Below are 10,375 nucleotides of genomic sequence, written 5' to 3'. Positions count from 1 at the left end.
GACAACGACGAAGATGGACACGCGCCTGGAGCACCCGCTCCTCAGTTCCACCGGCGCGGCTATGGAGATAGGCCACCGTCATCGCCTCTCCGTGGCATACCGTCATCGCCGGTCGGGACTCATGTAGAGGGACATCATCTCCTCTACATTTGGTGACCCGAAAGATGAATATCAAGTTCTGCGCAATTACATGCGCAGCCTCTACACTGCCTCTACACACTAAAATAAGTATCGAAACATGGTCATACTGAGTGGTCTTTTTGAAAGTGCAACTACGTAGTTGCAGTCAGTGGCGGATCCAGGGGGGGGGCGATCGCCCCCCTAAACGTCAGTTTATACATTGGATTTCCCTCTCCCCCCTCCCCTACTACGCGCTCCGACAAAGAAACCGCCCCCCCCTCCCAAACCCAGTGTCTGGATCCGCCCCTGGTTGCAGTGCTGACGACAAGATGGGACGCAAGCGAAAGCTGCCCTGCGACTACGTCAAGTACCGTATTTTCCGGTGTATAACGCGCACCCCTAAAAACGGGCAAAATTTGAAAAATGTTCCATGTATAATGCGCACCGGTGCATAACGAGCACCGCAATGGTGCTACAAGCTTCTGTACTGCCACCAGTGTACACAACAAACCAAAGCGGTATATCATATATGCATATTCTATATATTTGAAACACATTTAGTTAAACCCCCTATGCAACAGCCGTCGCTGTCATAGTATACTTCAGTCTCCTCTCTGCTTTCTGTTTCACGTCCCTTCTCAATCACGCTGTTCTTCTGAAATGAATTCAAGATTACTGACTGCTGAATAGCATCCTTATGCAGCATCATTAACATTTTATGAACTCCAGTGCCCTTTCGCCGGTTTTGTCAACTCACCCTAAGAGATATGGGAGAAGGCCACAGCACACTCTGGAAGAGGCTAGAATTTGTACGTCACCGACCTGAAAAGGAACTCTGCTGGAAAATAGTTCCGTGTACAACGCGCACCGTTAGATAACGCGCAGGACCTCTTCAGAACACTTTTTTACTGTATAACGCGCACGTTATACACCGGAGAATACGGTAGTACCCAGATTTCGAGGAGTTCACATTATCTCTCGATTGCGATGCAGAGGTTGCCCTATGTAAGTATTGCCGCATAACAGTGAGCACAGCACACGGAAAGAGTGCTTTTGGAATTGCGGAACACTTCAGTGTGCGTCGCACGAAATGTATTGTTACGCTTGTGTCCCTTTAGTGTTGAAGGAATAAATGTGACAACTGCGTTTTCGCTGCACAAATGTGCGTGCGTCGTCAAGTTTTCTCCGAATTTCGGATATTAACTGAGCTGTAAATCATACTCTCCGAAAAAATCAGTTTTTTAGAAAAAAGAATAAAATCCCAAAAAACATCCTCCGGTAACACCCAGAAATAAACTCGAAATTCCGGAACCCTAGAACTTATATTTTACATTCTAGCAAGTAATGTGCCATATTGCTTACAACCCTGTAATACTTCCTTTTATAACACAAACATGCCCACACGTCTGGGACAGTTTGCGTCCGAGTCCTCCACTCCCTATCTGTAGACGCCGTACGCACTCTTCGTAGCCGCCACATAGCTTGTGATACACTGAAGGTGCTTGTACCCTTGTACCTGTACCCCGCATGGCTGCCGTTTTTTTTTTTTTTTTTGGTAAGGACGCAATTTTTGTCAACGACGCAGCGTGCCTCCTGACGCCATCTGCTCTCCGATTCGCTGCTGCACCAACCAATGTGCCGATGTGGAAGTCAGTACCCCCCCCCCCCCCTAAGCCGGCCTTGACAAGTAAGTAAGTTCCCTCATTCAGCGTTCAGCCACACTGCGCAGACAAACCTTACGTGTAACATCACAGTACCATTATTAAAACTGTATCTCGCCATAACGTCCTAAACCATAAGTCGTCGATAATAATCAAGGTTTCCCTTGTCCCATCCTCCAGTTAGCAATACGATAATAATGGATAATAATCTAATCAGTCAACAATACAACAATAATCGCTTGCGGTATGGTATGCTCTGGTCTCCCTTCAACTCCGCGTAATGGTGGAGGGAGAGCCGGTCCCTCGTATACTTGCCCCTTGATAACGCGGTCCGCCCACGGGTGGCATGTGTCTTTGAAGTTTGAACGCGCTGCCTACCAAACGGTCGTCGGGGCAGCATCGCTTACGGTGCTGTTTCCGGGAAGAATTTTTCCTAAAATCGCTTGCGGTGCGGTTCCCGGGAAGATTTTTTCCCCTAAAGTGGAGGAGGAGGAGGAGGAGGAGTGCCGTTGGGAGGAACCCGAGAGGTCTGCCTGCCTGATTAGGCGGCATGTTTCTCGGGAAGGGAAAGGTGGTGGAGAGGAGGAGAGGAAAGGGTGAAGTGGAAGACCGAGCGGAATCCGCTCGGGGGGAGGATAGCTGCGTCCATAGGCCGACTTGAGGGGAACTGTGCCGGCATACGCGTATTACACATCTGAGGGAAACCCAGGAAAAACCCCAGACGGCACAGCCGGCTCGCGGATTCGAACCGCGGACCTCCCAGTCTCCAAGCGCACGCGTTACCGCTGCGCCACCGGAGCTGGTTTCCCCTAAAGTAACCCGGGTTTCTCCAGCATTTTAAAGGTTCCCAGGGGAGAGAATAGACGACTTTACAAAGATTCGCGCGGCGCAAAGCAGCATGGGAACTGTGAGCGACACTGCTCTGTCGTCTGCTCCGGTTATGGTTTACCCGGGCTGTCGCTGCTGCTGCGCACACCGGGAATGTTGTTGTTCTTCTTCTACCTCCGCCTCTGTCCGTCTCGTAATACCGTAAGGCGCTGTAAGTTCCCATGAGTCCTTGCGTGCCACAGGGGGCGCATGCCCCCTCGAAGAAACGCATGGAAGGTACGTTGTTCATTACTAAGCGTTACTTTCTTTCGTGCCGTTATCCCGTACGCAACTCTCCGCAGTCTTGGTCTGTTGCATGGCGACGACAAGCACGAACAGCAATCCTTAACGTGACGTGATTTCACAAGCAGGAGTTGGCATTGCACTAGTTCTAGTTTTAGTCCTAGCTTGTTGAGATAGTTATATGGGAGCCAGTCCTTGTGACTGGTCTTCCGCCTCGATGCCAATACACACAGGGGGCGCATGCTTTTGTAAAAAGTTGGCGTAACAATGGGGTAACAAGCGGGATAAATGGTTAGGGAAAGCTTAGGAAGATGAGTACACAATCTTCTGTGGCTCATCTCATAGAGTCAACAATACAAGTTGGCGATACAAGGTCCATTGGTATACTATTGGTAAGGTATGCGGGGTGGTTTAAATGTGAAGCACAGCGGTATTGGCACTCCTCGAGAGTATACGATGGGATGCCGCACTTCAGTGCGATAGTAATGTGGCAATGTTTTAGAACTTATCTCAGTTGTTGACTCAAGAATAGAAATAGGCAAGATACGGTTAACAAGCGGGCTAAATGGCTAGGGAAAGTTTAGGAAGATGAGTACACAATCTTCTGTGGCTCATATCATAGAGTTAACAATACAAACGATTAATTTTTCCCTAAAATTACCCATAGACAGGTTCCATCCACAGTTGGCAATACAAGGTTTCTTACTTGATGACAACACACACACACACACACACACACACACACACACACACACACACACACACACACACACACACACACACACACACACACACACACACACACACACACACACACACAAATTGGCACCCTACAGTTGGCAATGCAAATACCTCATCTACAAAATGGCTCATCTCATAGAGTCAACAATACAACAAACCAAAATACGGTCGTAGTGGCAGAGCCTTCGTGGTGCTGTGTCCGGGAACTTTTTTACTCTTAACAATAACCCAAATTCGCGTACGCGGTACAGGGAGGCAAATGGGAGCCGGTCCTTCATGTTGGAGAAGGGCCCCCTTGATAACGCGGTCCGCCCACGTGTGAGACGTGTCTTTGAACGCGCGGACTATAAAACGGTCGTCGGGGCCAGTATCCTTCGCGGTGCATACGCATAAATGTACTTCGCTCGATGCGAGTGAAAGGGAAGGCAAAGCGTTATGGTGGTACAGAAGAGCGAGTGGTGTGAAGCCATGCACTGCCACCTGGAGGGTGGGAATTTGGGTAGTCCCAGAGAACTACTTATAAAAGGAAAACATTCGAGCTGCCCTCAGTGTGTATTGTCATCAAGCAGGAGAGCTACCTATGGAGCTACCTGCCCTCAGTGTGTATTGTCACCAAGCAAGGCAAAAAAAAAAAATTCTTTCACGGAAACAGTACCGCAAGCGATACTGCCCCGACGACCGTTTTAAAGGACGCATATTCAGAGACACGACCCACCCAGGGGCGGACCGCGTTATAAAGGGGCTCCCCTCTCCGGTATATGAGGGACCGGCTCCCATTTGCCTCCCTCCACCGCAAGTGGCCGTTCCCTCGAACGCGGTAAATGCCGAAATAAATAATTAAAGAAATTGGGTTGTCAGAAGGTCACATATGCCACACGATGTCCTCCCGTAAGGATGAAATCCTCACCAACTGAGAACTTAATGCAAAACTAATGATTAAATAACCAAGACGATACAACAACTGAATAGCTGAACTGCGGTACACGTGTTTATAAGTCGAAAATCTCCGCACGAGAAGCAGGGCGTTGTCACTCGCAACTTGATTAAAATTTGGACATGGATGGAGAAAACTAGTTACACTGTGGGAGTTACCTGGCAAATGCAGAGAACAGGAGGGAGTATCTCACTGAGAGGGGAGTGAAAATGGAGTAAGAGTGGGAAGTTACTCCCTCGTTACTCCCCTTTTTGTCGGAGTGAATTGAAGCCAATGGGACACCCTCACTTGCCCTTCCTCAACTGCTTGGGCTTCCGGCCAACCCAGCGCATCGACTACTAGCTCTAGAAGCCCTCATCACTTTTCTTAGCAGCAACAGGGTTCCTGCGTGAACTCTGAACATTCATCATCATTCACCATCTTCTCCCCCTGAAGCAATGGGATAGGGTACCGCCTCAGCGGCGAAACATCCCACTACATCATCATTACTTATTTGTTGTTGTTGTTGCGCAGGGAAGGAATTAAAAAAATCCAGGCTCAGAGATAATTGACCACTTTTGTAAAAGAAAAGAAGGGGAGCGTCCAAGACGGAGGGCATTCACGACTTATGATGCGGAGGCAGCATTTCCCAGAACGTGCGACGTTTTCCCGTGTCCGAGAAGTTGAGCATCTCGTGTGTCGGAGGGTTTTGGCGGGTTTCTCCGGAACAAGAGGGGGAAAACAACAAGAACAGAAAACTGTGAAAGGGTGCGAGAAGCTGAAAGCGCTGCGAAGACAACTGACAAAGTAATAAAGTACTGAGTAGAAAATAACGAAAAAAGTATGTTAGATAGACTAGAAAACACTGCTTCGAAAAAGTAACTAGTAAGATACTAAATACCGAAAAAGTATTTAAAATACAGCATTATAAATACAATATTTTAAATACGTGCAAGTCTGGGGAATGGTAACACTCGGTCGGCTGTGATGTGTTTCATCGGCTATCCGCGACAACGTCCCTGTCTTTTTGGCCGCGCAGGAGCCTGCGAGACCATTTATTTCCGGAACCAAATATTCGGGACCATTTGTTCCTACACCCGGGGTGCACACGGAAGGTGTTTACGTCCGTCTCCCGTGTGCATTCTTAGTAAGTTGTATGTTGAACTACAGTATGAACTTTAGTACAGGCTAGCCCTCATGTGAATACAGCAATGGTACGTCTTTCAAGTAACGCTCTATAACATGCACGTCAACCCGGTGTGGATCCAGAATTTTTCTTATGAAGGGGTCCTGCATTGGACAGAGTCCTATACGTACACTAACTACGGTCAATTGAAGCACTATGTGACGACATACATTGAGGGGTTGGGGTTAGGACATCCGGGCTCCCCTCTAGATCGGCGCCTGACTTCAACACTTACATTCGAACTCACTTAACTCGGAGTAATACCTTCGGGGAGGTGTTCCATGAGCAGAGAAAAAATGAGCTACGAAATGAAGCCCATTAGCTAGGCACCTAGGCAACTTCCCCCCCCCCCCCCCTCACTCACTCAATAGATTTCACGTGTTTACGAAATGTTCACAACATGACCAGACCTGACCGAACACGAACCATATCCATGGGCCCGTGACAGCCTGCGACGCCGCTGAAAAATCTCGGACCCGTATACCATACGGCCGCCGTCCCTTCGAAACAAAATGTGAGATTCTTACCACTCGTGTAACAATTAAATTAACGCTGTCAGAGTTGCGTGCTGCAGATCCTTAGAAAATGATCATTAGAAAAATGCCTCAGGACACGCACTTGAAAAGGGTTAATAAGGAATATGTATTAATGTATTGGCTTAACACAAGGCATATATGCTTATTTGCACATGTACAGTCAAATTATTTTTACAATGAAACAATGTGTCGTTCTCATGAGGCAAATGAAAACAGTAAAAACAACTTCCACTTTGAAAGTCCTTCACGGACAGTCTCGAAAGCTCCGCGCGTCGTTTTGTAGCTCTTACAAGATTCATGTCACTGTAGCGTACAAATTCGAGCGCGCAACCCGCAAAGGCTTGGTAGTAAGCTGGGATGATCTTCTAAAAAAAGTTCGAATATCAATTTTGGAATACTTCTCACATCTGTAAAAATGAGCTTTCATGCATTTCTTGTTTAACTGGAGTGTCCCTTTCTCAGCCGACCCTCGTATCACATATTACAGAAGCCCATGCAACAGAAATTGAGAGAGATATAGAAGAAAACGAGAAATTGAAGAAAGGAGCAAAAAAGAAAAAAGAGAAAGATGAAAAAAAAAATAAGGAAAGAAAGGATGGTCTCCTATACTTAGTTCCTACAAAGTAATATACGTTAGTGCGCCCGAACGCATGCCCGATAATAACTGTCATGTCAAAGTACATGCATGCAAGAGCAAAAGTTCGACCACTTTATGTTAAACGATCGTTCTCAGTAACGTCTACCGAAAAATCGAACGACGTATTGGAACAAATCACGGTCGCTCAGCCTAGTGGCTTGTACGAAAAGCTCAATTACAAAGTTTAGTAATGACCATGCAAGAAACCAGGCTTGTATAGCGTTCATTTTTATGCTAGGCTTTACGTTTAAGCGTGTCGGCAACTGCCAGGTTCTTGTAGAGCGGGTACCAAGCCTTACTCATAGGGGCCATGTAATTATCCCATCGACATGCAATTCAATCCTGCGTTAGAGTTGATACATGACTTAGCCTGGCTGATACGAGAAAGTACAAAAATGGCAGGAATTGTCTTTGTCCACTCTGTTTCTTGGAAGCTCATGTCAATCCAATGTCAACGCGAAACTATCGTACGATGAGAACCCATTGAGCCAGCGCATTCTGAAACGAAAGGTACTGCTGTCATCCTCCAAGGTATTTCTAGTTATCTTCATATTACACCTAAATTTACACCTTTTGCTACGAGAACGCGAACGTCGCTTTCGGAAATCGGCAGTTCCGTTTCGTCGTGCTTATATGGTGATTGTTCCCTTTTCGTATGGAACGCATATGGCGAGGAGATGAGGCGAAGCACTAATGTGAATAATCGTTACGTTATGCTTCACGTTACTACTCGTCTAGCTAAGCTTTGTTGTATTGGTTCTGTAGCAGCCCTTGTATTTCCTGTATCGTCTTATCTATATCCATTATCGTGCACGGTGCTGCTGGTTTCTTTAGTGGGGGAAAGCTAACAGCGTCATATCATATCGGCCGTGGTGCTAACCTTGCCTCGGTTCCGTCCACTACGTTATCCTATATACCCTTACCCGACATGTCGTCCGCAGAAAAGTTTTATTAATCTTTATACCTCTCCGTGTCAGCAGTGAGCACCTTATTATATATTTCCTTTGTAACAATTCAGATGAAACTTCGCACGAGGAGGCTAGTGAGGTCGGTTATTTGGATGGTGTCTCTGGGAGGTTTCTTCTATCAAGCTGGAACAATGTTGACCATGTACCGCACATACCCTTTCTCCGTCACTGTCGTCGAGAAACTTCAGAAGGGGATCATGTTCCCTGCGGTCACTGTATGCCTGGAGAATTGGTAAGAATTGCGACTGTTGCTACCTTGCATGTCGGTGAATATCAATCTAATGTCTAGTGAGGAGGCGTACCTGAACAGAAGGCTGAGGAAAACCAGGTGTTCCTTTTGTGCATATGTATCACGAGCGATACCCATAGACTGTCTTATTCCTTCAGAGTACATGGTTGTTGTTGGTTCTTGATGAATTTGGACTGTTTGCTTGGCTGCTAGGACGACAGGAAACAGAAGGCGATGAAGCAAACTTCGAAGTGAGGCACAAGTCACTGGCACTAACATTCATGTCTCAGCTGACGTTTCCTTTTGTCGGCTAGCCATACTTATTCTGCACCAGATGAGAAACCTGCGATATCACGGAGAGGGTGCAGGCGATAAGAGGGACCTTTTCGCAACTGTTCTCTATCAGCTGTAAAGCGAACTAACGCGTGTCTAAGCTTGTGCGCGTGGATCTCAAAGAACGCGTCAACACCGACGCTGAGACCTCCCGTAACGTTTGGTGGGAAATAAAACGTTGGCTACTACATTATGAACAGGCACCCTTTGTCTGTATCACTAACGGTCGAGTCTCCCGAGTGAGGCATAAAGGCGTACCGTATGGTATACCAAGCACAGAGGCGGATCCGGGATCTCTCTGCAGGTGGCCCAGGACAACATGCTACAAACACTGCCTGAGACAGATTGCAGCACTACGCGACGACAGGAATTGAGGTGGTGGTGTTGGCGGATGGGGTACGGCTTCGTGCACACGCTACTGTCCTCAACGCTGTTCAACGGTAAAGCACTGGCAAAGATACTGAAAACAGCACTGAGGAGTTTCCTCAACTTTCGTGCAAGCGGGCCCAGGTCTTTCAATGCCGTTCCTTTCCGATCTGTAGGGACTTCATTTAACCGTGTTACACGTTGATACGTTACGTCTGCCCTCAACACTGGGCGCGCAAGATGTAGCACGCGTATATATGCGGTAGGTACGTCTCTCTGGTATACAGGGAGGCAAGCCATGAGTGCGTACTCTACTCTAGGGGGGTGTCCTTGAGGCTAACTGTGGGCTGACTCTGGTGGGGCACCCAAGAGATTGCACAGACCTCAGTAGACTATGTAGCAGACAGCACCAGCGACAAATGCACGACTGCAACAGGATAAATATTCCACGTTGTAGGGCACCCGTAGCTTTCTTTCGTCCACCTCGTCCCCCTTCTCTGTACATACTCACTGATCTCATTTTCAGTCCTTGCGAAACAAGCCAAGGTACTCCTGGTTTTTTACTCGTTTGCATGTCATTAATGATTGCCTTATCCAAGTAGTCGAGCGCTACCAGGGTGGTGAATCGCATTTTGCTTGAGTTTTAAATGTCCCTTGTATGTTTCACCGGAACGGTACAACATGGGTACAAATATTTTGATTTTGCTACATTCAACAAAAATAAACTTTTACGCAACTTTTTAACGCAATAAACTCTTGAGGAATCGATTATGTGGAACAGGCGTAGATGAGACGAGAAACGGGGCACATGTTTTTCCCGGAAATGTTAACTGTGTGCTTCCTTTTGATTCATTCCCCTACCCCGCACGTAGCTGCCGCCCTCTCGCGCCGCTCTCCCTCCACACCTGCGCGCGCAGCTTTGACACTCCGTTTTCCACCTCTCTGGTGCGGAGAGGCGAGGGCGTTTTTGTTCCACAGACACGGCGTTCTCATGAAATCTTCCAGTTAACATGTACAGCTGTAAAACAGACATATGCGAGGAAGACAGTCCGTTATGTTTATCTAAGGAACCAATCAACCACATATTGAACATAGTCCTCGTCAGCCTTCCAGTGTCCATACCATTCGCAAAACACGCACACGCACATACACACACACACACATAGAGAGACGATGATGAGATGGGGCTGTGGGGCAGAAGCGTGCTAAGTAGCAGGTATGGTATTTGACTTACTATAGTCCTGCTATGGCATCACTATTCGGGCATCTTCAGCCACGCATTACTGAAGTGACTTAAATTAAACTTTCACTGACCTCTATCCTTTGTGTTTACTATGACTCTATAAAGGAGCAGCTAGGTTTTTGCTCTCACAGGTCCAGGACTGATCCAATGTCTTTCTAAACCGGAATGAAAGAAATGTTCTGTTGTTGTTGTAATACTCATTTTATTATCCACAATCAACAATCAAAACAGAACAGACCCGCCTAGTGAGGTGGGATGTGAGTAATAATATTAGTTTCCTTACTCGCGAGTATTAATATTAAATAATAATAATATTATTAATAATACATTTT

This window comes from Ornithodoros turicata, chromosome 2 (assembly GCF_037126465.1).
Source record: "Ornithodoros turicata isolate Travis chromosome 2, ASM3712646v1, whole genome shotgun sequence".
NCBI lineage: Eukaryota > Metazoa > Arthropoda > Arachnida > Ixodida > Argasidae > Ornithodoros > Ornithodoros turicata.
This window is presented reverse-complemented; position numbering follows the sequence as displayed.